The sequence below is a fragment of the Rattus norvegicus genome, chromosome 10 (genome assembly GCF_036323735.1).
Source record: "Rattus norvegicus strain BN/NHsdMcwi chromosome 10, GRCr8, whole genome shotgun sequence".
NCBI classification, from domain to species: domain Eukaryota; kingdom Metazoa; phylum Chordata; class Mammalia; order Rodentia; family Muridae; genus Rattus; species Rattus norvegicus.
This window is the reverse complement of record NC_086028.1, coordinates 88,192,718-88,220,305: the sequence shown is the minus strand read 5'-3', so window position 1 is coordinate 88,220,305 and position 27,588 is coordinate 88,192,718. Positions and strand designations below refer to the sequence as shown.

The 27,588-nt window shown below is 50.5% G+C and overlaps 2 long non-coding RNA genes and 1 other non-coding gene across 9 annotated transcripts in view; 1 reads left to right on the top strand and 2 right to left on the bottom strand.

Annotated features, from left to right (window-relative positions):
• Positions 1-27,058, top strand: part of LOC120095185 (uncharacterized) — a 31,738-nt gene extending 4,680 nt beyond the window's left edge. Inside the window, exon 2 of the long non-coding RNA XR_005490470.2 lies at positions 17,228-27,058. This is a non-coding gene — a long non-coding RNA (uncharacterized LOC120095185). The remainder of the gene's footprint in view (positions 1-17,227) is intronic.
• On the bottom strand, positions 970-10,393 carry Dbf4b (DBF4B-CDC7 kinase regulatory subunit). 7 transcript variants are annotated; one of them, XR_010055818.1, is made up of 7 exons: positions 6,250-10,393; positions 5,977-6,101; positions 5,064-5,302; positions 4,540-4,609; positions 2,762-2,934; positions 1,421-1,521; positions 970-1,067 (listed from the first exon to the last, which is right to left on the bottom strand). It is a non-coding gene; the product is annotated as a DBF4B-CDC7 kinase regulatory subunit (transcript). The 7 variants fall into 7 exon arrangements; XR_010055819.1 differs by lacking the exon at positions 2,762-2,934; XR_010055823.1 differs by having other exon boundaries at positions 1,421-2,934; positions 5,178-5,302.
• Positions 13,193-26,062, bottom strand: LOC103693436 (uncharacterized). Its single transcript, XR_594893.4, has 4 exons — positions 25,923-26,062; positions 18,029-25,819; positions 16,393-16,466; positions 13,193-15,732 (listed from the first exon to the last, which is right to left on the bottom strand). It is a non-coding gene; the product is annotated as an uncharacterized LOC103693436 (long non-coding RNA).
• Positions 27,059-27,588: the final 530 nt, after the last annotated feature.

Here is a 27,588-nt window from a genome sequence, read left to right as displayed (position 1 = left end):
CCTGCCAGGCAAACACTCTTTTTTTTTTTTTTTTTTTTTTTTTTTTTTTCGGAGCTGGGGACCGAACCCAGGGCCTTGTGTTTGCTAGGCAAGCGCTCTACCACTGAGCTAAATCCCCAACCCAGGCAAACACTCTTAAGGACAGAGCTGCATCCCCAGCTGGTTCATCCACAACTTATACCATAGACAAGGACATAAGTTGTAGGACAAGAAAGACGGAGGGAATACACCGATCTTCAGTGTGTGGAGGGAGAGCACAGTGCCCGGAGTTCACACCAGCCTGTTGAGACAATGTGCCAAGCACTTCACGCACGCGCAGTTTGATGCCTGTAACTTCCCAAGGATAGGAACTACCATGACGTTCATTTCTCAAAGCTTATGGAGTTATGAAGCGAGGCTTGGACTTGAACCTAGGTCCAGGCAGCTGTGAGGGCTCACAGACATAGCTGGGACACAGCTCAGAGGTCAGCTGCCCAGCATGTGCAAGAGTCCCTAGGGGACAATAAGGGACAGGTACAGAGGCTGAACAGACTCTGAAGCAAAGACTAGGACCTCACTGGGCCAGACAGGGGCTGGAGGAGGGGTCGGCAGAGATGGAGGAGGTGGGTGAATTCAGCAGGAAGATCAAGAGAGTAAGTGTGTGGGCCTGGAATGCAGAGAGAGGGACAGAGCATCTCAAGAACAGAAGGCAGAGGGTGCCAGGTCTTGTACTGAGGATAAATTTTGGGCAGGACAGGGTCAAATGTGAGATTTGATGAGGTCAAGGTATCCCCACTAGCTAGAAGAGACTCAGAAACAATCTCACCCAAACCTACCTACCTTTCTCTCTCTCTCTCTCTCTCTCTCTCTCTCTCTCTCTCTCTCTCTCTCTTTCTTTCTTTGAGACAGGTCTCATTATGTAGCCCTGGCTGGCCTACTGTCTTAATTACGGTTTCTATTCCTGCACAAACATCATGACCGAGAAGCAAGTTGGGGAGGAAAGGGTTTATTCAGCTTACACTTTTCGCATTGCTGTTCACCACCAAAGGAAGTCAGGACTGGAACTCACGCAGGTCAGGAAGCAGGAGCTGATGCAGAGGTCATGGAGGGATGTTACTTACTGGCTTGCTTCCCCTGGCTTGCTCAGCTTGCTCTCTTATAGAACCCAGGACTACCAGCCCAGGGATGGCACCACCCACAATGGGCTGGGTCCTCCCACCTTGATCACTAATTGAGAAAATGCCTTACAGCTGGGTTTCCTCGAGAGAGGCTCCTTTCTCTGTGATAACTCCAGCTTGTGTCAAGTTGACACCCAAAACCAGACAGTACACCTAGAATTCACTATGCAGACCAGGCTGGCCTTGAACTTGAAGATCTGCCTGTCGATGCTCCCCTGGTGCTGGGGTTAAAGGCTTGCATTATGTCTGGCCACACCCCTTACCTCAAGATGTGGAGGAATAAGCGATCAGGTTTGTCTCAGCCAGATCCTCCTCACTCAGCAGATCCCTCCTTATTCTGGAGTTCTGCAGGATACGGGAAGGTCTGGGGACAGAGGAGTAGGTAAAGTTCATGCCGTGCGAGCATTAGGGCCTGAGTTCGAAGCCCATGTAAAGCCCATGTAAAAGAAATACTGCTCACGGTGGCATGTGCTTGTGATACCAGCACTGGTGAGGAGATGGGACCCCGGGGCTCTCTAGACCAATAAGACCATGTTTCAAAGGAGATAGGTGATTGTTCCGGATGACGTCTGAGGTCATTCTCCATCTGCCACATGTACACATATGTGCACCTGCACACACATGTGTAGCCACACATGAACATGCACATGCACATAAAAAATGTGTTGGGCAGAATTACTGGTGTAGGTCACATAGCAGAAGTGAAGTTCCGGGGGTTGGGGATTTAGCTCAGTGGTAGAGCGCTTGCCTAGGAAGCGCAAGGCCCTGGGTTCGGTCCCCAGCTCCAAAAAAAAGAACCAAAAAAAAAAAAAAGAAGTGAAGTTCCAATGAGAAAAGGGCCAGATAGTGGGAGCTGACAGAGTAGGAACCTAACTAAGGCCCGGATGGAATGGATAAGCCAGTGGACGATGATCAGGAAGAGGGTGAGAGACCAGGCTAAAGTGGGGAGAAAGGGGACCTGACTTGGGTCATTACCAAGCTCTCAGATGACCGTGGACTAGACAATTGCAGTGCCATGCTGCAGGCAAAGCCACCTGAAGCTCAGGACAGGGGTGGTAAGTGGATACAGGAAGTCACCAAAGACCAGGGGGTGTTGTCTCATTCAAGCTGTTGAACCCACTTCCAGGACAGAACAGCCTCAAGAATGGCAGCATAGGAGAGGTGGCAGGGTGGAGCAGGAGACTGACAGAGGTGTTAGGTAGGCCAGAGGGCACAGCACTGAAAGCCACTTCTCTTCTAAGCGAGACATAAAGTGACACGTGATGAAGGTGGATGGTGGCCAGACATGGTGGCATCTGGTTCCAAGTCTAGGTCACCTGCTGGGGAAGAAGGGTCTGTGGAAAGTGGACTTGACTCCCTGGTCAAGGAGCCACAAAGGGGCCTGAATGCGTCCGACAGCAGCCATCTGTCCGAGTTGGGTCTTGGTGTTCACGGCTCCCCTCTAACCTAAACCTACGGCTGGAAGTGGGAACAGATAAAGCGACTGAGATTTTGGCCTGACAGGTGTTCAAGGTCACGCTTGGGACGGACCAGGCGTGAGGTGGGCGTGGGTCTTGGCAGCATGAGATGTGAGGGTATCAGAACCTAGTTCCACAGGCTCTTACCGTGAAGCGTGAAGTAGTGTAGATCGGGGTCTGAGGAAGGCACAAGGAAGTTCTTCCCCCCTCCCTGGGAGGTGTCATCCTGGGGAAGCAGGCAGGGAACACGTATTCCCATAGACCATAAGAAGACAGGCATTGTCCCCAGGAGGGTCCCGAAGTAAGTCACTGCCTGGGCACTGGGGAAGAAGAGAGGGACTTGGGCAATGATACCTACTGGACAGGAGTCATGACAGCAGGCAACAAGCTTCTCTCTGTAGGTGACTGCTCACTAAACAGCTTAAAGTGCCAGACAGGACAGGGAAGAGGGGACAAGGCAGGAACAGGTGTCTTGACCGCTCCTGGTCCCAGGCGAGGCGCTCACGCAGCCTCCTTTGCAGGGGCGCACGCTGCTCTCCAGTGAGTGCTTGGCGGTTGACTGGACCCTGACCTGTGTCTACGGTTACTGAAGGGCAGCCTGGACACCAACGCACTGGACTCCAGCCTGGTCTTCTCCGCTCTAGGTTATTAACAATCTTATTGACATGTCCCCAATCAAGACTGTAAAACTTAAAGAAAATGGCATTAAAAGGCCGAACAGGGCCTCCGAGGAGCTTGGCACGCGGTTGCTCTGTTTCCAAACTGACAACTTAGGCCCTCACCCACAGTAGGCCCCCCTTTCTTCCTCCAAAAGGAGACAGAATAGCACCAGACTTCTGGCAGCTTCAGCATTTAAAGAGACAAACACACAGGCAGAGAGGGTGAGAAGGACCACAGTACAAATTGTAATAAGAAACAGTGGCCAAGGAATCAATAGCAAACCCATTTGTGTCTCCAGATTAATGGCGTGGCTGTAAGAAATGGGAGGAGGTCCTGGGGGGAGGGAGGGAAGAGGGTGACGCACAGTTGGCAGGTGAGACACTGACCCCGGGACAACAGTGCTCTGGGTGGGAAGCTCCAACTGACTAGGGTGCAGGGAAGAGATGAGAGCATTCCCCAGAGGCCCCCAGCTTCATCCTGGGCCCGGGGGAAAGGTCGAGGCCAGGTTTCAGCTAAGTGCATGGGGGAGGGTGTGCTGGGAGTACCGCAGCCTAAGCCCCTCCTCTGCTTCATATGTTCCCGAAGATCTGTGTGAGCGTGGGGGTGGGGGTGGGGGAGGGGATATAAACAGCCCTTTCAGAGAGCAGGAGAGACCACATGCCTGTGGAAAGGGAGGCTGCCGTGGGGGTGGGCAACACCAACTATCCCTTGTCTCTGAGAAGAGGCAAGTGCTTGGTGGGGGTGGGGTGGAGTAGTCGCTGGGCTACTGCTCCAGCTTCTTTGTGCACCCCACCACCCCGTGCCAACCTCCTCTCTGTGGGTAGCTGCTTGTGGCTGGACAAGCCTACTGCAGAGTTCTGTCTGGTGTCCTGTGTGGACAGAGGTGGAAGGCATTCCCAGGCCAGACTCCTTTAGTCAGGACCTGGCAGATTGGCAGCGTGTTGGCATCGCACAGATAGCATTATAGTCGCACCCCCCAAGGGCTGGGGCTACTGGCTTTTTGGGGGTGCTTAAGCTCTGGTCTCCCTGCTATCCCAGCTAGCTCTAGTCAGTGGGCAGCTGACCAGGTAGACCCTGCATCTGGTTCTATCTGTCTCTGGAATTCCTAGGGGCAGTGTTCTGAGCAGGGGCTGGACCTGGGAGACAAGGCATGGAGAGGCTGGGGGCCACAAAGCGGTGGGAGCAATGGGGTTCTATACTGACTGGCTAGCAGAGGGAGGGAGCAAAAGGGAAAGGGAAGTCAGGGGGGTCATCTGCAGGCCCACCTGCTGTGGAGTCCCCATGGGCTGACAGCTGGTCCGAGACTGTGAAGCAGCATCAGGGGAGCTGGCCGGCCTGTGGGGAATAGAGCCAGGGGCTGCCCAGAGTACTCAGGTTCTAGGAGCCATCTTCCCGGAGGCCTGGGGGATTAGATGGTCTAAAACTCAGCAGCTCTGTCTGAGGGCTGCCAGAGAAGGGCGTCAGGAAGGGAGAGGCAGTTCTGTGGGTGGGCCAAGGGCAGACAGGAGGCTAGGGGTTTTGACTTGGGGCATGGAAGAGGAAAGGAGAAGCCATGTCTGCTAGCATTTGTCTTGGCACTGCAGAGACTAGAAGCTCATGGGACAAAAAAAATGAGGTGTGTGGCCAGAAAGCCCCTGGCTTCTTCCCAACACTAGGGAACTAGATCTTGCGCTTGTGGCCAGCAAGTGCCATGGCCAGCGAGTGCCAGGTCTGGGTCAGAGCAGAGGTCCCTAAGGGCAGAGCTGGTCCAAAGTCACTTTGGTAGGGGAGGGAGGAGGGACAAACACACCGACTGATGTCCCCAGATCCTGACTGTTTGCTTCTGGTCTAGGCACCTCGCCAGCCTCTGCGGGTTCAGCTGGTGCCGTTCTGCTGTCCACTGTCCCATTCTGCCCTGGGATACCTGGGAGTCTGTCTGCTCCTTTCCTTCTCCATCCCGGGAGATGCTGCTCTGAGATGAGATGGCTGGCTAGAGGGTGGAGTCTCAAGATAGAGTGGGTCACAGTCAGAAGCCAGGGACCCTACAGCCTGTGGAGACAGAAACATAGCCTCTGAGATGAAGGCCCCACCTCTGCAGCCCCTAATGAGGGAGCCTGCTGATCTGGGCTGAGAACAAGGAAGTAGCCTGTGATGCTTCCCCTGCCGGGGTTGGCATGTGGAAGGTGGTGGGCGGGCTCTGTGTGAGTTTACCACTGCAGGGGCAGTCAGGGCTGTGTGCGTCTTTTGGCTCTAAGATCCGTGGTTGGAGTTGGTCATAGATGGGTCAGAGGTTGCTCCACTCGGTACCTGCGCCCTTTGGTAGCTGCAGAGCCCGCTGCCTAAGCTGAATCCAGAGGTAATGATTCAGGTGACAGTGGGAAGTCCCAGCCCCAAGTGGGAGAGTCTCTGTACTTGGTGCACAGTGGGGGAAAGTTGGGTACAAAAGGCCCCAAGTTTCTCATTATGCAATCTTTCCTGGGGTAGAAAGTGAAAAGGACCTTGCTTGTCAGCCATCTTGGAAGAGCTTGGAGGAGCTCGCTACAGTCATTTCTAGCTAGCCAAAGCTATTCACTCTCCACCGTGTCAATGGCTACCCCAGATACAAACTGGGCCTAAGAGAGTGGGAAGGAATGGGGAGGGAGAGAAAGAAAGGGACAGTCTAGTTCCTGATGCTGTTAACCTCAGGGTTCCTTCTCTCCGGAAGGGGGGCAGGTTGTGCTCACGTGGGAAGCTTGGCTCCAGAGGCCGTGTCCGTAAAGTCATGGCTGAGCTGGGTGATGATCTGATCTACTTCTGTATATGGATGGTCTTCTTGGGCAAAGCCCTGGTGCTGGGCACTGTGAAGATGCTGTCCAGGGGGAGGCACAGGGCATTAGATACATTAAATTAATGTATTTAAATACATTAAATGCAGTGGGGCAAGAGGGTCATCCTTGACAAACTGGGATCCCTCAGAACAGTGTGGGGAGCAGTGGCCTGGGAGGGAAGGGGCTCACCACATGGAACTCTGCAGAGGCTTCTTGGCAGCAGTCACAGAACCCTTCTTCCTCAAATGAATTCAGACAGACAGACATCCACAAACATCTCTCTGGAAGTTCAGTTCTGTATTGCACAGAGCCTAAAGGGTGTTGTTTGGCTGTCTTAGCAGATTCAGCAGGTCCAATCCCTTTTAAGGACTTTAAAAGCATAACAGAAACTGTAGGAAACACATAGAAAAGCCGATAAATTTGACTGTCTACAGATGTATACAGGGCAGAGGCCATAAGCACAGTTAAAAGAGAAGCCACTGATTACAAAACTACGTACAAGTTATTTTTAAAAGGCTGGTGCCCTAATGCATGGAGGGCTTCTTACAAAGCACCGAGAAATTGATCAATAACCCAGGAAAACGAGCAGAGGGTATCCAGAGGCCTCATACAGAAAACCCAAATGATCAAACAGAACCATCTGACGCCATTCATTGTAAGACAAACTGAAGACTAGAACTATTATCAATACAGGCTCCAATTTATCAGATTTCTGACAGTATATAGCATTTAGCAAGGGGCTTTGGAAACAGAGTGGGTGTGAGTGTGTGTGTGTGTGTGTGTGTGTGTGTGCATGTATGAGTATGTATGTGTGTGTGACTGTGTGTGTATGTATGAGTATGTATGTGTGTGTGACTGTGTGAATGTGTGTGTGTGTGTATGTATGTGTGTATGTATGAGTGTGTGTTTGTGACTGTGTGTGTGTGTGATGTGTGAGTAAAAAGCCATTTGGCCACACTGAAGAAATTTTAATGTAGGTGCCCTCTGACCCAGCATCGCTACCTCGGGACTTTATTACCCACTACATATTTATTGTGAATTCTTTTTTTTTCTTTTTTTCGGAGCTGGGGACCGAACCCAGGGCCTTGCACTTGCTAGGCAAGCGCTCTGCCACTGAGCTAAATCCCCACCCCTTATTGTGAATTCTTACTCACTACAGCCAATCTGGGTCCATTGGCAAGAAACCGGTTAACAAAGCACAGCAGATTCGGGCGATGGTGTATTCTGTCATCAAGGAAAGGGGAGTTGGGTCAAAGACACTTTTTGGTAGCAGCTATCAATTATTTAAGATATACTGGGGGACAAGAAGCCACACACGTGCCACCGTTTGCCCCAGGGTGGCGGTTGGACACGCTGTGTGCACATATGCGAACCATGGGATGGATGTGGAGTACACTTTCACTTTAAGCCTTTCGTAGTTCTTGAGTTTTGAGTGCACATGCATGCTATATATATGCATGCTATATTTATAGTACCATATATATGTATCCATGTATATCTATCTATGGAAGGGGAGTGAGAGCCCACTAACAAGCCCATAATCTTCCTACTCAGGAGAGCTGGGACTGCAAGTGTGCACCACGCCCAGCTTAATTATTTTAAAAATGTGAAAGTATCCATTTATTTCAACAATTCTTGTACACATGATTGTGGGGCTTTATACAAACAGAGAAGCCTGATTTGGGCCAATCCCCTGCTAGGCTCCTCATAACCCAACACCAGAATTCATTGCTTCGTTACCGGACTGCCCTTCTGACAGCTTTCTCAGCTCCACTGTAAACCCAAGGCCGCCCCAGGCCTACTCTGCGGCCACACCTAGGCCATCTGCTGTCTGGTATCGCTTGTATCTTCTAGGAGAGGGACGAAGGCATTCGGGACTTCAGCTTTGACTCCCAGATGTGCCCTCCCCTACTGCAGGGGGTCCTTCTCCTCCCGCTGCCCTCTCAGGGCACGGGCATCTTTCTCTGCTCTCTCAGCCCACTGTTTTCTGACCACAGTTTCATCTGCTGACTGACGGACAGGAGCTCGTCTCCGCTCTACAGGCTCTGGGCTGAGTCTTCCTTGTTCCACTGTTGACTCCATGACCTAACCCTGTGACTCAGAAGTTAGGAAGGATCTGGCAGCATGCGGGCATGTCCTGTAATCCCGACCCTAGGGAAGCTGGGACACTAGGGCAGTGAGGTCAGGGTCAGTCTGCGTTACAGACAGAGACTCTGTGGAGGGAGGGAGACAGAGACACAGAGAGACAGACAGTATGAACAAAAGAAAGGGTCCAAGAGGACGTTGACTCCATCACCTGAGTTGAATTCTTTCTCTACTTTGGTCAGCGAAAGCTCAAATTCATAGGATCTGCAGAGCCATAACCCTGACAAACCTGTGTATTACATGGCCAGTCAGTACAGCAAGTGCCCTCTCTCCAAACTCTTGGTCCTCATTTTTAGCCCAACAAGTACTGTGAACTGGAATCACCCGTGAGCCTTTAAGGCTGCTTCTAACCCGAGAGAGTCTTTGCATATGTTTGAGTGTCTGTGATGGCCCATGGTTGGGCTCAAACCCAAGGCTTTTACAGGGCAGGAAAGTGAGACAGACACAGCTCCATTCCTCAGCCCTTGGATTTTGAGACAAAAGTCCTACTGCATAGCTCAGGTTGGCCTTGAACTCTCCAGCCTTTGCTGAGATTATGGGCGTGCACTATCATGCCTGACTCTTGTCATTATAGATTCTGGCTCTGCATGTGTGGGTAGGAGTCCAGAAGCCTGCATTTAAAAATATTGGGGTCCATATTTGTGTCTATGTAATGGGTGTATGTGCACATGTGTGTGGGTGTGTGTGCATATAAGCACTGAGGATAGGGGAAGACACTGAGTGTCCTGCTCTTTGACTCTCCGTCTCATTCCCTTGAGACAAGGTCTATTACTGAACCTGGAGCTAAGCTGATAGTCAGAGCACCCCACTTCCATCTCCACAGTGCTGGGGTTACATGCGTGCACCCCCACAGTGCTGGGGTTACATGCATGCACATCCACAGTGCTAGGGTTACATGCGTGTACCCCCACAGTGCTGGGGTTACATGCATGCACATCCACAGTGCTGGGGTTACATGCATGCACATCCACAGTGCTGGGGTTACATGCATGCACATCCACAGTGCTGGGATTACATGCATGCACATCCACAGTGCTGGGGTTACATGCATGAACATCCACAGTGCTGGGGTTACATGCATGAACATCTACAGTGCTGGGGTTACATGCCTGCACATCCACAGTGCTGGGGTTACATGCACAGTCATGCCAGGTTTTTCTTACAGATGCTGGGGATTCAAACTCAGATCCTCACACTTGCCCAGAAACTGCTCTTACTCACTGAGCCATATCCTCTGCCCCTGGGACCTGCATTTGCAAGGGACTGGGACACTCTGGTGATTTTTTTTAAAAATAAATCTGAGTTTCAGAAAACAGCCTTTTGCTCTCAGAGCTCTTACGTCAAAATCTTCGGTTAAAGACCACTGAGAAAATAGGGCTCCAGTGATCTCTTCTCTGGGCTGAGTTCCCAGAAGAGACTTTGCCAATGGAGAGAGCAGATGACCGGTGCCAACTCTGACCAGCAGGCCCCTGAGGGTGGACTTTGGCCCGTAACCAAGCCACGGTCCTCAGGAATCAGAAGGACTTAACCTGGTACACTGTGAGCCGTCTAACGGTGCCGGAGTCCCATTGAGATGGGACTTGAGCCTCTGGGTCTCAGAAATGTCAGGAAAGGATTTAAACAGACGGCAGCAAGGATGAAGCTTCCTGAAACACAGAAACCTTCCATTTGAATATGGTGTGTAAGGTCTGAGGAAGGATGCCAACACAAGTCCCAGCCCTTGTACAGCTGCACCACAACCCGTAAGGAACTCTGTCCTCCCCAGCTAGTCTTCAGATGTCTCTATGCTCACCGCAACAGTCACACCCAAATGTATGGGTAGCATAAGTGGGGGTCCCTATTGACACCTTATTTTAAAGGGAGCCAGAAGGCTCTGGGCTTGGTGAGGAGCTTACAGTTTGGCCATGACTACAGACTCTTGAGTTATCTTCGTCCCTTGACCCTAATCTGACCTCTGAAGATTCCAGTCTGGCAGAACCTAAACAGAGCAGTGGTTTTCCTGTCTTGTGAAGGGAAGCCTTTTAGTTATTTATTTAAACTAACTGGTCCTTGGTATCATTTAAGAGTAGGTAGTTGCTTCTTCTTCCTCTTCTTCTTCTTCTTCTTCTTCTTCTTCTTCTTCTTCTTCTTCTTCTTCTTCTTCTTCTTCTTCTTCTTCTTCTTCTTTTTCTTCTTCCTCTTCCTCTTCCTCCTCCTCCTCCTCTTCCTCCTCCTCCTCCTCCTCTTCCTCCTCCTCCTCCTCCTCCTCCTCCTCCTCCTCCTCCTCCTCCTCCTCCTCCTCCTCTTCTGACACAGGGTTTCTCTGTGTAGCCTTGGCTGTCCTGGAACTCACTCTGTAGACTAGGCTGGCCTCCAACTCAGAGATCCGCCTGCCTTTGCCTCCTGGGTGTTGGGATTAAAGGGGTGCACCACCACGGCCCAGCAAGAGTAGCTTCTTGGCTTCTACAAGATGTTTGGTTGTTTTCTGAGACAGGGTCTCATCATGTAGCCCAGGTTGGCTTTGAATTCACTGTGTCTGAGACTGGTCTCACATATTTGATCCCCCTGTCTCCACCTCCTAAGGGTAGGGATTATAAATGTATGCTGTGACACCCAGTTAGGGCTGGTGCTCTGAGTAGAAAGGAGAATGGAGAGGCACCGGTGAAAGTTCTGGATATCTAGGTCTGCACCGAGTGGTTCTGGCAGTTTGCCTCAAGTTGCAAGCATTCAAGAGACTTCTAGGGTCAGAAGTGATTTGTGTTTGGCAAACCGTGCTGACTGAGGTCACTGCCAGGCACACCATTTGGTTATAGCAGCCCATGCTCGGGAGGGGCAGAGTGCAGTCCCATGGGGCTCCTGTGGGTAAGATAAGAGTCTGTGGCCTCGGGAGGGAATTAAGAAATGAGTCTTTTTGGACCTTTAAGGAGCTCTAGCTCTCTACCCACAGCTCTAGCGCCCCCTTCCTCCCCTTCCATCCCCCTTCCTCCCCCTTCCTCCCCCTTCCATCCCCCTTCCACCTCCTTCCACCCACTTCCATCCCCCTTCCACCTCCTTCCATCCCCTTCCACCTCCTTCCACCCCCTTCCATCCCCCTTCCACCTCCTTCCACCCACTTCCATCCCCCTTCCATCCCCCTTCTATCCCCCTTCCACCTCCTTCCACCCCCTTCTATCCCCCTTCCATCCTCCTTCCATCTCCCTTCCACCTCCTTCCACCCACTTCCATCCCCCTTCCATCCCCCTTCTATCCCCCTCCCACCTCCTTCCACCCCCTTCTATCCCCTTCCATCCCCCTTCCATCCCCCTTCCACCTCCTTCCATCCCCCTTCCATCCCCCTTCCACCTCCTTCCACCCCCTTCTATCCCCTTCCATCCCCCTTCCATCCCCCTTCCACCTCCTTCCATCCCCTTCCACCTCCTTCCACCCACTTCCATCCCCCTTCCATCCCCCTTCCATCCCCCTTCTATCCCCCTTCCACCTCCTTCCACCCCCTTCCATCCCCCTTCCACCTCCTTCCATCCCCCTTCCATCCCCCTTCCACCCACTTCCATCCCCCTTCCATCCCCCTTCCACCCACTTCCATCCCCCTTCCATCCCCCTTCCACCCACTTCCATCCCCCTTCCATCCCCCTTCCATCCCCCTTCCATCCCCTTCCACTCCCTTCCATCCCCTTCCATCCCCCTTCCATCCCCCTTCCACCCACTTCCATCCCCCTTCCACTCCCTTCCATCCCCCTTCTATCGCCTTCCCTCCCCCTTCCATCCCCTTCCATCCCCCTTCCACCCCTTCCATCCCCCTTCCATCCCCCTTCCATCCCCCTTCCATCCCCCTTCTATCCCCCTTCCACCTCCTTCCACCCCCTTCCATCCCCCTTCCATCCCCCTTCCACCTCCTTCCATCCCCCTTCCATCCCCCTTCCACCCACTTCCATCCCCCTTCCATCCCCCTTCCACCCACTTCCATCCCCCTTCCATCCCCCTTCCACCCACTTCCATCCCCCTTTCATCCCCCTTCCATCCCCCTTCCATCCCCTTCCACTCCCTTCCATCCCCTTCCATCCCCCTTCCATCCCCCTTCCACCCACTTCCATCCCCCTTCCACTCCCTTCCATCCCCCTTCTATCGCCTTCCCTCCCCCTTCCATCCCCTTCCATCCCCCTTCCACCCCTTCCATCCCCCTTCCATCCCCCTTCCATCCCCTTCCATCCCCCTTCTATTGCCTTCCCTCCCCCTTCCCTCCCCCTTCCCTCCCCTTCCCTCCCCTTCCATCCCCTTCCATCCCCCTTCCATCCCCTTCCACCTCCTTCCACCCACTTCCATCCCCCTTCCCTCCCCTTCCCTCCCCTTCCCTCCCCCTTCCATCCCCCTTCCCTCCCCCTTCCCTCCCCCTTCCCATCCCCTTCCATCCTCCTTCCCCTTCCATCCCCCTTCCATCCCCTTCCATCCCCCTTCCATCCCCTTCCATCCCCCTTCCACCCACTTCCATCCCCCATCTTCTAAGTGACATTTGTCTCTGCTTTGGAGGCTACAGACTTGATGCTGGTCAGGCTAAGGAGTTTGACAAGCACACACTCCAGAATAGAATTGAAAAGAATCAAAAGAAAGCTTAGCTCCACCCAGCCTCTTCTCTGGCCTAAGACTCAGGCACTCGAGCATTGCTACCTGGGCCTGCCATTGTAGTACAGACAATGGCAGCACTTTCAGCTGTCGCTGGAGCACCAGTTCTCTGTCCGTCCTGGTTGCAAAGGATACGGGCCCCATCTCATTGGAAAGGGGGTGTCCGGAGATCCTCCATGTGTTTTTTCCATAGTCACTCTGTATGGTCTTCAGACTCTGAGAAAGGAACCAAGGCCCTTTGTGGGGATGAAGAGCAAGCTCTGGGACTATTTCCTTAGCTGCTCTCCCTGCGGCTGAAGGGCACAGAAAATTCTTGTCCCAGATAAACACAGACTTAGTTCTTCAGTAAATTAAAAAAAAATATAGAGCTTTGCATGGACTTTTGATCTAGTGCTTTTTTTTTTTTTTCTCGGAGCTGGGGACCGAACTCAGGGCCTTGCGCTCGCTAGGCAAGCGCTCTACCGCTGAGCTAAATCCTCAACCCTGATCTAGTGCTTTCTGAAGACTCAATAAACAATATGGTTACTAAGAGCTCATCAGGTGAATGCACCAATCGGGGTAGCCATTGTGTTCTTGGTAAGAAGGGGTCATACTGGAGGGTAGGGAAGACAGGGTGGAAGGCACTGGGCCAGGCAGGGAGGGGCCTGACTTCCACCCTCGAACTACAACTGCCTAGGAAAGTGTTGGCACACACGTCCCTTGCTCTTCTGACTCAGTTTTCCCTACTGAGGTTGGGTTCTCATGTTTCCATACAGAAAGGCTTCATTGAGTAGAAGGCGAATCCCCCAGCACCACTTCCACATCTTCAGCCAGGAGGGCACAGCGTGCTGTGTGCTCTGCTCACACGAGTAATAATTCAACATTAAGTGTCAGCGAATACTCTGGCAGAATGCAGCCAGCATGGGCTAGCACAGGCTCAAAAGAACAGAGTATTAAGTGGAGGTAATTCACACAGGATCGTTAACCTCCGACTCATCTCAAGGAGGAGTATCAGGTGCCACCCTCAGAGCATCCCCTGGTCTTTGGGAGTCTTCTGACGGTGGGAGAAAGAGTGTGTGTTCCAAGGAAAAGAGAGGTGCAGGTACATGTTCTGTGTCTCCTGGGCTCCCATGAGGACTTTCCCCTCGTTCCTTTGGGATTGGGCAGACAGCAGGGAGGTTTCACTCAGTGGCTCACATCTTCGACTTGAGGAATGGTGCCTTCAGTCTGAACACTGTACAGGGAAGAATGCTCACATAAGCTATCTGTCCCAGAGCAGGCTGCACCATCCACACAGGAAGTGCTCTGAGAGGCAAGTCTCTGCCAAAGATTAAGAGGCTATGTTGTTCCATTTGGCAGAGGTGAGCATGGCCCCATCTTCTCTGCCTCTAGCCCAGAGAGAGAGAGAGAGAGAGAGAGAGAGAGAGAGAGAGAGAGAGAGAAAGAGAGAGAGATTACTGAGGGACAGACCACAGGGTTGCCCTGCAGTCCTAGACATCCCCTCCCTTAGACGGACACAGGACTTGTGTGGGTTCCCAGGCTGCCAATCCCGGAGAATGCCACCTCCATTAGAAAGTTGGCTGGTGGAGGTGACCTGGCCCTGGCTGTTTCTGAGGAAAACAAAGTTGAAGTCCAAGTCCTTCCTAAACCTTTGATCCTGGTACCTCAGAGTCCTGAGGGCACTGTCCAGATAGACGTCTCCATAAAAATGGCTTGTTGTTGCTGTTGTTTGCTTTTTGGGTTTTTTGGTTTTTTTGGTCAGGGAAAGAATGGTGAAGATAAGGGATGAGGATAGTGTGGCATGACGTCACCACCGAAATTGCAGCACCTGGGGAGCGAGGTAGGAGAACCACTACATGTCTGAAGCCAGTCAGGCCTACACACTGAGACTCTACAAAAACACACAAACCTGGAAAAGACAGTGTTTGTGACTTTAGTAGCCGGGTGGGTGGGTGGGTGAAAGAAAACCAACACAGGTGACCTCTGGCTCCTGATAATGCAGGGCAAAGGTGAAGGGGCATCAAACAGACAAACTGGACACCAATAAGTCATGGGATTCACTCCTACCAGCTAGGTGCTGGCAGTTTACAAATGTTCACGGGCTAAGCCCTGTTCTGTCGACTCAGTAACCAGTGGTGTCCTGAAGAGAAAGCAGGCAGGCTGGATGCCAGAACTAATAGCCACATTTTCCCCAAGAAGTTGCCGGTGACCCACAGCCCCAGCTCCACCGGAGGCTCTCCTAGTACCCAAGCAAAACGCAGCCTCTTCCCCTCCGCTAACAGCTCCATTAATTACTTTTGGGGGATGATTTCTTGTCTCTCTAATTAACCAAGACAGCGATTAAAATCAAGTCCCCCATAGAATTCCTTGAATTTAGAGTATCAGGAAGTGCCAGGCAACTTTTCTTAGCTCCGGCTTGTGCGCAGATAAATGCCACTTAAAGAGCAGCTTTGGGAGAAGCATCCAGGGGAGCAGCTCCTACTGTCCAAGAGGAACTGGGAGACAGAGTCCATCAATCTGCCTGTTTGTCAGTTTCAGAGAGTCTGGCATTTCTGAAAACGGTAGGCAGCTGTCAAACTGCCCACCCCAAACTGCTACTGAATCGGAAGGAAAAGGACGCTGAACTTCAGTGTGGAACAGCCAGAAGACGCAGGAGCCAAGCTCCTGCATGGGGTCCTGGCTCAGAAGAAGCCCAGGCCCAGCAGGCTTTGCGCTTGCACTTGGATGCACTTCTGTCTCCCGAGAGATCCAAGGCCTGAGCCCAGGACCGATGAGGGGGCAGCAGAAGCTGGACCTGCTTCCTGCCACGGAGAAGCAGAGAAGGGAGCGAGCAGATGCTGCCTCAGAGGGAGCCGCGGGGAAGTGTTTATAGAGGGAGGGCTTGCAATTAGATGAGGCAAAGCTACCACACTGACCTTTCCCTGTTCTTGACTCTGTTCCTGGACGCATTCCCTAAAGGGAAGGGGAAAGCAGGTTAAGGATGAGAGGAAGCTATGGGGGGCAAGGAACTGGGCCCGCCTCCCTATACCTCTCCCCCACCATTGGGAGGGCTGCAGAAGCTGGGCTGTCAGCTTCAGAGCTGGCGAGGCAGGGCCTCCCAGGGCGATGATGAAAGTGGGCCCTCTGTGGATCCTGGGGGCTCACTCTGGAGAAGGTGAGCAGAGCAGAGAGCAAGAGATTCTCCAGGCCTGGGTAGACGCTGTGCTACCGTGAGGAGAGTGAGCCCAAAGAAATTAAAACTGTCAAACCTCCCCAGAGTGGGTGCGCATGACAGCTTTTTCAAGACAGGGTGTCTCTGTGTGGCAACGACTGTCCTGGAACCCACATTGTAGACAGGCTGGCCTTGAACTCACAGACATCCATGTGCCAGTCTCTGTCTCCAGGATGCTGGGATTAAAGGCATGCACCACCATGCCCAGTGAAGGCTTTTATGTTCTAGATGCTGCTGCCAATCCAGACTACTTTCTAGGACCAGATAGAGGACACTGAATATTTGATTCCCAGTGCCTATTTTGTGAGTCAAAACCAATATTGAAATCAAGATGGCTCAGCTGTTCAGGGTGTAACTGCTTTTGCAGATTCAGTTCCCAGAACCCACACTGGGCAACTCACATCTGCCTGTAACTTCAGCTCCCGGGGCCCTGTGGCCTCTGACCTCCTAGAGCATCGGACACGTGTGTACAAACCTACAGACACATAACAAACATAAAAAATAAATCTTAAAAAAATAGATGGGAAAAAAGAGGAAGAGTTGTAGAGTAGTAAACAGGTAACAAAACTCATCCCAAAAATTCCAAAAGGATTGTATTAAAGCAAAGGAAAAATATGTATTTTCATAAACTTTTTGTTGTTGTTGTTTCTGGGTTGAAACTCAGGGTTTGGTGTGTGCTAGAAAAGTATTTGAGCCAAACAAAACCTTAACTGAGGAGGGAAGGAGGAGGGAGGAGGAGGAGGGGAGAGGGAGAGGGAGGAGGGGGAGGGGAAGGAGGGGGAGGGGAGGGAGAAGAGGAAAAGGGGGAGGATGTGAGGGGGAGGAGGGGGTGGAGAAGGGGGAGAGGGGAGGGAGGACTTCTTACCTATTTGGTTATTTGTGTTTAAAGTCCCAGGAGACCTGATGACCTGTTCATACTGCTTATATCAGGGAGAGCCCAGGGGCTAAGGAGCAGAAGTTGGGAGCGGAAACTGTCTATTGTTTATCTTATCAACTTCTGCAGCCCCCACACCCCACTGCGCATTCAAACTCCTGGGCCAGGGCTGTGGAAAGGGAAGTGTCAGGTGAGCCCTGCAGTCTGTCTGGATGTGGTTTAAGACTGGACCACACACAGTTCTGAAGGTTGAGTTCTTCCTCACAGTTCGGCTTGGTAAAGACTTCGTGGCCTTAAATGAGCTGGGCCTCTCCTTTTATCTTTATTTAATTAGCCATTTCATTTTTTTTCTTCTCCTGAAGATTGAATCTGGGCCCTTGTGCCTGTTAGGCAAGCACTCTACCACTGAGCCACACAGCCAGCCAAAGCCTGGCTGTCAGTGGGGTACATACAGCTGTAACCCCGGAAAAGAAGGAGAAGCCAAGGAAGCATTTGGGAGGTGGCTTCGATGAGGAGCTATGGTCCCCCTCCTCCACCGTGCAATCTGTAGATTCATTCCCAGGCCAAGAGCTGTTCCCGGCCAGCAAGTCAGAAGCGTTGGCATGTTTTATCTGGGCCAGGACAGCCCGCAGGCAGCCCCTGGCCCAGGCCACACTGAATGCTTTAGTACTGTGAATGAACCACAGCAGGGAGATAGGGCCGTGTGGATCTGTGGACACTAAGCATTCACGTGGCTGAAGAGCTGAATGGACAGGAAACACCAGCCTGGGAGGATGACAGGATGACCAAAGTTGTCATAGGCTGCACTGAGAAGCATCTGCCGCCCTCTGGAGCAGAATGACCTACCCGCGGCTTTTGTTCTTGTGTCTTTTTACACAAAGAACTGAAGTACAGCTGTTGAGACACGTGCATCGCCATGTCTGCAGAGAAGACACCCGGCTACAGCAAGGCATCCATCGTCTACCCACGACGGAACCTTTCAGTCCCTAGCCTGGCCTGCTACATCGTACCAGCCTTGTCTGCCACCTTGTGGCTAAATGTCACCTCTGCGCTTAGTGACAACAGGTAAGGACCTTGTTCTCTATCTCACAGAAAGCTGGTCTAACGCTCTTGTTTACCGATGAGTACGAGTCCATTTTGGACTGGGGTGCTTCACGACTCACCAAGGGGTGTAAACTACAGCCAGGGAGGTGCCTGTGGGAGAGGCCTCTGTCCTCAGGTGGACCCAGCAGGCGCTCAGGTCAGGTCAGAGAGAGCAGACATACAGTGAGATGGAGTCTCCTCTTGCCAGATCAGGGAATTCTTCTACAATCTCTTGGATCCCTGGAAGATCTTGACACACCCAGGGGCTATCCCACTTGGACCAAGCCCCTAAAATAGAGCAGGGAAACCCAGTGAGGAAAGGAGCAGGTTAGAAGATCTCTCACCGCCAGCTGATCCTACACGACAATTCTAGGGTAAACTTATCCCAAGAGCAAGCGGATCTTCTGGAATGTGAGGACGCAAAAAATTGACAAGTAAGCCAAACTGGGCTGGAAAATGGCCTTGATGCTCTCTCTGGAGACTGTGGAAATCTTGCATGACTTCCTCATTCGCCCAGCAGGGTATAGCCATGTGAAGATTGATTCAAGTAGGTGAATCCTAGCGCAGAACAAACCCCTAAAGAGTGGCCACCAGGTTCAGGATTACTTCCTTACTTTTTTTTTTTTTTCCCCGGAGCTGGGGACCGAACCCAGGGCCTTGCGCTTCCTAGGTAAGCGCTCTACCACTGAGCTAAATCCCCAGCCCCACTTCCTTACTTTTAGGATGGGACCATAACAGCCATCAAATTAGCTGGAGAAAAGATGTTCTATGCTAATTAAAATGTTCCAGGTCTTTGCCTAATGCTGCAACCACCACCCACACTCGGGCTACCCAGCCTTTCCACAACCTCCCATCCCATGGAGCAGTAGAGTGATTGAAAAGGACCAGCGCTCCTCTTTGACATTCCTACTCAAAGCTACCGAGGTCCACTCCACAGTATCCGGGACCCTCACTCCCCAGGAGCAGGCTTTGGTCCGGGGTCTGCTCCCTGGGCCTATACTGAGATGACACAGCAGAGACTTGGGGCCAGAGCATGATGGGCACCGGTACACATTGCTTTGGGAGCCCTTGGCCATCTAAGGGGGGAACTGCTGGGAAGGCACAGGACCCCCAGGAGAGGCACACAGAGCCTGGAGACTCCACCTCAAACCCCAGGAAGGCACGCCCCAGCCCCCAGCCCCGACGCAGGCCAGCCAGGCCAGGATGGGGTAGACTGTTAATGGGACCTCCTGTTTGATCTGGTTACTCTGTGAGTGCACTCTAAGGATAGTCTCTTCATGGAAGGATGTGTGCACACCACAAGCTCATGCAGTGAATACCAGGAAGCTATGCTGGCAGCACATTCTTCCTTATTCCAGCCAGGGTCTAATCATGTGTGTGTATGTATGCATGTATGCATGCATGTATGTATGTATATGTATGTGCATATATACACACATATATACGTGTACACATATATACATATGTGTATATATGATGTGTATTCATGAACATACACATACATGTGTCATTATGCAGCAAGGAGGGTCCAGGATAAGGCGTGACCTATCATTGGATGAGAAGGAAAGGTAGGCAGGGAAAGGTCTAGGAAGGAGGAGGAGGAGGAAGAGTGAGGAAAAATCGAGATGGAGACAACAGAGCAGGTCGGTTTAACTCTTTATTAATTGGCAGTGAATTTGTTGTTGGATGTATCGTAGATTGGGAATTTAACATGTAAATCTAATTGCTAAGTTACAAGTCTCTGGGACTTTGATTTACCGGGCTGAAGAGGCCAGTGTGTGAAAGAAATGGCTGAGAGGCAGTTGGAGCATGCGGATCTGGTTCTGTTGGCCACATGGAGTGAGACTGCGCAAGGGCCCACAGAACGAGATGTGTGTGGCGGGCGACAGATGTGGTACCTACCACCTAGGGGACCGTGTGGAGAGGGTGACTGAAAGGGAGACAGCGGCAGGGAGAGGGAGGCTTGCGGAGTGCGGGATAGAGTAGCAGCTGGAGCAAGCAGATCCAGCTCTCACTGCAACATATATATGTAAATATTTTTTTAATATGGGGCCATGCTGTGATGCTCAGATTGCCCTTGAACTTCTGGGCTGAAACAGTCCTCCTGCCCCAGCTCTATAAGTAGCCAGGACTTCAGGCTTATGGCCACTGTGCCCCCTTATATGCATCCTGGCTTGACTCTAATGGTTCTTCTCTTGCCACGTAACTTTAAGGACCTTGGATTCTCACAAAGGGGAAAGCAGCTGCCCGTAATGATTTACAGATGGTGTGTAGATGTGCTCTGCACATGCCTACAACGTCTTCTTAAATTTTTTTAAAATATTTTATTTATTTATTATATATATGAGTACACTGTAGCTGTCTTCAGACACACCAGAAGAGGGCATCAGATCTCATTACAGATGGTTGTGAGCCACCATGTGGTTGCTGGGATTTGAACTCAGGACCTCGGGAAGAGCAGTCGGTGCCCTTAACCACTGAGCCATCTCTCCAGCCCTTAAATTTTTATTTAATTTTTGAGACAGAGTTGCACTCTGTAGCCCAGGTTAGCCCATAACACAAGCCAATCCTCCTGCCTCACTCTTCTGAGTGCTGGGATCACAGGTGTGAGCCGCCATACCCAGCCCTGAACCCCTCTTGCTAAGCTCTGGAGTAGAGTTGGTTTTGCCTTTAATCTTCGTCCTGAGATGGCCCTGGACTGGCCACTGAACTCTGGGCCTCCACTCCCTCGAGGAGGAAGTAAGAACATTACTCTCATCTGACAGTTGGAATTTTGCATTTGTCCTTCAGAAGGACAGAAAGAAAGGCTAAATCCCCTAAGCTGAAGACATCCACAGAGCCTGTCTTTAGCATCTGGTGGCTTAGACTGTTTTGCTACACGGAAGAGGGAAGATAGGCAGGAATTAGAAATCCTCCTTGTTGCTGTGAAATTATAAAAAATGTTGTCTTTTATCCCACACTAGGTCTGGCACCGCGGTGCCCCAAGATATCTGGTAGACATCTTCATCTCAGTCAGCAAAGCGTCTCACCCGCTCTGCTCCATCCCGTATCACACTGCCGATGGCTTCTCTCTGAGCCTGGCAGCAATCTCTCTACCCATCCAGTTCCCAAGGCAGGTTGCTACCATGCCAGAAATATACATCTCAATTCTGTGGTGGCCTAGTGTCGCCACCATCACAATATCTCTTAAACTTAAATCGCCACAAGAAAGAACATACAACACAATAACCTCGGATCCAATTGATAAGATATAATTGCCCACCTAGACACACGAAAAGCCCTATACACATCCTTGCCTTAAGAACATTCATAACAACCTGTAAATACAGAGTGGAATCTTAACATTCACCTCCATATTCTCTCAGCGGCTTCCCTCTCTCGTCCCCGTCTCCTCCTCTTCTCTAAAACTTTTCTCTCGCCCAACCTTCCTTCTCAGCCAATGACAGGCCTTGTTCTATCTTGTACCTGCCTTTATCTGCGTAATGACATCATCCTACACCTCCTGCCTCAGCTGAGTTCTGGGACGGATTGTGGGTGAGCACACAGTGCCATTATGATCATTTGGACCATGCGTGCAACTTGTCTGTACTGTGGTACTGTGTAACTACACATTGCCTGGTACCACCCCCTCTGCCTTTCTTGGCCCAGCTCACACTGTTTCTGATGGCCTTCTTCAGGATGTAGCTCAGCTGGTAGACCCATGGCCTGTCAGGCGCAAAGCCCTGGGTTCAAGTCCCAGTTTGACATAAAATCAGATGTGGTTGCACATGCCTGTGATCTCAGCCCTGAGAGATAGAAACAGGAAGTTCAAAGTTCCAAGGTCCTTTTTGGGGGGCTGGAGAGATGGCTCAGTGGTAAAGAGCACTGACTGCTCTTCCAGAGGACCTGAGTTCAATTCCCAGCACCCACATGGTGGCTCACAACCATCTGTAATGAGATCTGATGCCCTCTTCTGGTGTCCCTGAAGACAGCTACAGTGTACTCACATAGAGAAAATAAATAAATCTTTTTGTTTTTAAATGGTCATCTTTGGTTATATAGCAAGTTCAAGGCTACATAGAACCCTTGCCTCAAAAGGCAAAACAAAAAACAAACAAAAGAAAAGGAAAGGGGTGTGTGTATTGTGTCAACTCTTGGCCTCCGTTTATAAAAACAAGGGAGAAAGAAACCTGCCATGGCCTCAGGGCACCCCCATCCCAGATCAGAACAAACCCAACAAACTCTGGCTCTGCGAAGGATTCTTCCATTTCTGCACCTCTAACTCCAAAATCCCCATAAAAAGGAACTTGGTGACCAGGTGTGGTGGCACGCCATTATTCCCAGCACTTAGGCGGAGATGGGTCTTTGTGAGTCAGGGCTATCCTGGTCTACACAGAGAGTCCCAAGCTAGGCAGATCTGTACAGGGAGACCTTGTCTTGTAAACAAAGACCAAACCAACAAAAAGGATTTAAAAAAAAAAAGGCAGTGATGGGGGTTGGGGAGCACAGCACAGAAGGAACAGAGAAGGACAGCATGGTGCTGAGCTGCTCTCCAGGGCTATGATACAATAGCCTTATTCACTGTACGCATGAGACTAAATAAACCAGAGGCTGCCCAAGAGCACTCACCAAGACTTACTTCCTTTGTTTACCACCTCTGTGGATTCTGTGAAGTCCTCACCTGCCTCTTTTGGACTGTCTAGAGCAGTTCTGGCCTTTCTGGGACTGGGGTAGTCTCTGCATCTTGTCCCAACCCTCTCTGCCTTTGCCGAACACAATGTAACTTACTTTTTCCGCTTAGAAAACCCTCAATTACCTGCAATCAGATCACAGGGATGGCTGGAAACCAAAAGGCAGATGTAGAAATGTCAATATCAGGCACTGGGGAAGGAGATCTTGGCTGCTAGGAGTTCCAGAATCAATCTGTCTTTAAATAGACTAAAAGCAGTTCTGCACTGAAAGCCTTCAAGAAGACGTCACTGTGAAATGGGATAGAGTTTGTATACACAACTCAGGTTTGCCTCCAGGAACTGCTGTTCCCGACCAAGAGCAGAAGGCCGTATACTTGAGACCATTGACCACCTGAGAATGCATGTAGAAAGGCCATTGAGAGAGTTTTGGTTTGGGCCATTGTTTTCCTGGGTTATACAATGAGCTAGATACAGTGAACCATGTCTGTAATTCCCAGCTCGGATCCCTTGTCTACATAATGAGTTATGTGATGTCAGTTAGGCTGTAGACCATAACTCTCCCTCCCTTCTCCCTCCCCCTCCCCTTCTCTGCCCAGCAGAGTATCTGACGCACAATGACACCTGTGGGTAGAAAAGATGGTGACAAGCAGATGAACAACACAAGGAATTCTTTTCACGTTCGCTCTAGTCTGGGGAGTGAGACTCCCTGTGCCGATCTGAAGCTACTGACAATCACGGAAAGAAATGCTATCACCTCCCATAAGCCAGTCTCAGTCGTTCCCAGCTCACCACTGAAAACACAAGATGGGGATGCTCCAGAAGTGTGGCTTAGTGGGAAAGCTGGTGCTTGGGTTCTTAGATCCCTCGAAAAGCTAAACAGTTATCACAGGGCCAACCGTGCCACTCCTACATATTTATTACCAGAGAACATAAGACAAGCACTCACACAGCTATTCAAGAGATGTTCTCTACAGGACTATGTGCATTAGCTGAAAAGTAGAGAACCCAAACAGATGTGTAGTATTTCGGAGATGCCTCAGTAGTTAAGAGCAGACATCGTCCCTTAAAGGAGCTGAAGTGTTGGATACCTGTACTCAGATGCGCATACCCACACAGATACATACACATAACTAAAAATAAATCTTGGCCAAGCAGTGGCAGCACATGCATTTAATCCCAGCACTCAGGAGTCAGAGTCAGGCAGATCTCTGGGAGCTGGAGCCAGCCTGGTCTACACATCAGGTACTAGGAATTGAACCTGGGTCCTCTGTAAGGACAGCACATGCTCTTAACCACTTAGCCATCATCTCCTAGCCCCTGAAATCATAGCTCAAAGCACACATCTGCCTTCTTGAAAAATAAGTGCTGGAGGAGGGGACTGGGGCAATAGTCATCTGATTACACGACTGTGGCAGATTGTTCGATGGCCGTACACTGCTTCCTCACCAGTGTACCCACTCCTTTTGTAACATGTCTGCTGTTCCTCCCATCAGCAGACAAAGCCCACATTCATAAATCTTAAGTCTAGCCTAGTTTCATCATCAGAGTACAGTAGAAGTAAGATACATGTTTATTCCAGAGCCGAGGCCTCACAGCTTCCCTTCTGAGAAGGATACTGTTGACTGTATCAGCTGGTCTGGCTTACTGTAGACACAATACATATGTGTAACATGTATGTTAGAACTTTCACATAATGTGTTGGAAGTCACGTAGTGTCAGATGTATAGTCATTCCCATTGATACTCCAAATAGGGCTCTCCTACCCATAGCCGGCTCCTGATCAATAGTCACTTACCTCTGGTCCTGCCAGCCTCCCTGGAAGTCATAGGGACAAAGACAGAACGTCATTAGAAAGTCAACTTGGCTGGGAATGGTGGCTCACACCTTTAATCCCAGCACTCAGGAGCCAGAGGCAGGTGGATCTCTGAGACAGCCAGGTCTACATATCGAGTTCTAGGTCAGCCACTGATACATAGTAAAATAAATAGGTAAACCTACTTCTGTCCTAGCTGTGGAACCCTGGGAAAGTCACACAGGCCAGTATCTGAAACTGCATTTCTTCTCTTCGGATACAGTGAATAATGATAAGCACATGACATGTGCATGTGTACACACACACACTGAGACACACACATACACAGACACACACAGAGAGACAGACACACACACAGACACACACAGACACACAGACACACAGACACAGACACACATACACAGACACACATACACACAGACACACAGACACACACAGACACACACAGACACACAGATATACACACATATACACAAACACACACAGACATACACACACATACACACGTGCGAAAGTGTACATGTGTGGTTGTATAGTTCACTTACAGAGTCGTAGAACTAACACCAGAACCTAATTTTGAATGGTTTAACCCCCCCTAAAAAAAGCCTCGTGCCGTTTGCTGCCACTCCACGGTTCTGCTGCCCGCCCCGGAGCTCCTCTAATCTACTCTGTGCTCCGGTACGTGCTTTCTGAGCACTTCGTCCTAGCATCCTGAGAACCTGTGGCCTTCTGCATGACGCCTAGTCATGTACCCGTGTTTTATTGTCCAACAGTATTCTATTGTATGTACATACCAATACTGTTTATCCGCTTACATTTAAATTGTTTCTTCTCACCGTTACGAGTGATGCCGCATGAACATCTGTGTACATGTTTTTGTGTGAATCCGTTTTCGTTCCTCCTGAGTAGATGCCCATGAGTAAACTTGGTGGCTCACGCATTCACACTGTGTTCAACACTTTAAGAATTCTGTGGCACGTGGATTATATTTTAATAGTGCCATTATAAGAGAAAAGGGGAGGGGAGGAAAAAAAAAAACTCCTAAAAATCCTGGCGGTCATTTGGAGTAGCTCTGCATTCTTTAAATCCCTAGAATAAATGAATTATTTTCCTAAATAGGTAATAATAACTTTAGATCTCCTTGGAAATACCTGGAAATCACAGGTCTAACCCCGTCAGCTCCCGCTTGACAATATAAAGGCCCGTGTGATCACAGGAGTAAAGCAGGCTACAGACCCACATAGTTGTTGAATGGCCAGTGTTGAAAACTGCGTACTTTTGTCAGCAGGCAGGTTCGAATATAAGGATTTTCCAGACCAGGGCTGTCTCCCGCTACTCGGTGAACTCTTCTGACATCTTCCCAAACAGCTTGGAAGTTGCAGTTGCTGCTAAAAACAAAACAAAAAACAAAACAGTAAGGGAGAGGATCGTGAGGAGAGAGCTCCGGAGAGCAAGGAAACCTTTCAACGGCTTCTGCTGCGCGCTGGGCACCTGATACGGAGGCGACTGTGTACTTCCGGCTTCGACCCCCACAACTCCTGAACGTGGAGGAACTGGAGTTCTCACAGGCCGAGGGTGGCGCTAGGAAATGGTGCGTTTACATTGTAAAGTTTGATGGTTTCTTCTCCTAGGGAAGGGGGAATTAGATGGAGGAGACATCCTAGCCCCCACCAAGAGCATTAGGTAACAGGCGTGTTAGAGAGCATCTCGGGGTGCGCATGTGCATGGGACTCACCAAACGGAATCTGCAGCACCGTTAAGCAAGGCTTAGCCACAGCTGACCTGAGCTCAAAACCCCACGCAGTCATTTTCACGGTGGGAGGCAGCCAGAGCTTGCAGCTCAGCAGGAAAAAAAAAAAATCTGTGTTGACAACCATATTGGAGCCTCAACCGTGAGACTTACTGTTGCTACTACACTGTTATGTAATCTTACACACCAAAACGTGATTGGATTTCAGACCCACACTTGACAGACCATTTCTTATGTCTGGCCTTGCTTGTAGCTCTAATCGGAAACCAGACGCAGACAGTGACACGGGACTATGGCCGGAGACCATATGGTGTGGGGGGCTTCCCGCTGCTTAGGATGCTAAAAGTCCTCACATTTCCCAAACCTGTCCATCTGCTGTTTCATCTGCAGTTACGTCCACTGGCGTGACTTCAACCAGCTCGCACCTACTTAGAAAAGCATATGTCTAAAGTTATGAAATGCGATTTACGCGAACTGGTTATACATAGGCCGTGTGAGCCTTGAAAGAGAAACTTTCCGCAGAACAAAACCCAGCTATAGAGGATGTTCTCACTGGGACAGCCGGGAAAGACTGAGTCACCCGAAGGTCTCAAGGACCGTTATGATGGCATGGCCTGCAGCGGAGGAACCAATGGAACACAAAGCGGTAAATCAAAGCGATATCATCAAATGATATCATCAAACACGCCAGTGCGCTCAACTCTCTGATGACAACATTCTACTGTGAACCAGCAGATACGGAGCAGTGGACCAAGCAGATTAGAAATTCATGGAGTTTACATGCCTGGTTTACATAGTAAGTTCTAGGATTGTTACACAGAGAGACTCTGTCTCCAAGCCAACCAACCAAATAAATATTTTTCTTTAATAGCTTTTATATTTATTTGTTTGTTGTTTATTTATGTTGGTTCTTCCAGACAGGGTTTCTCTGTGTAACAGCCATGGCTATCCTGGAATTCTCTTTGTAGACTAGGCTGGTCCCTAACTCACGGAGATCTGCTTGCCTCTGCTCCCTGAATGCTGGGATTAAAGGCATGCACCATCACACCTGGCTTCATTTATTTTTATTTTATGTACATGGTGTTTGGTCTGCATGTGTGTCTATATGAGGGTGTAAGATCCCTGGGACTAGAGTTCCAATATATTGATTAGGGCTGGAGAGATGGCTCAGTGGTTAAGCGCACTGGCTGCTCTTCCAGAGGTCCTGAGTTCAATTCCCAGCAACCACGTGGTGGCTCACAACCATCTGTAATGGGATCCAATGCCCTCTTCTGGTGCGTCTGAAGACAGCAATACTGTACTCATACATGTCCTTAAGACAGCCAAATGGGACAGTCTTCTCCCTGAGAAGCCATACTGCTGAGAGCAGTGTGCAACCCCAGGAAAAAGGCTACTGGAAGACAGCTG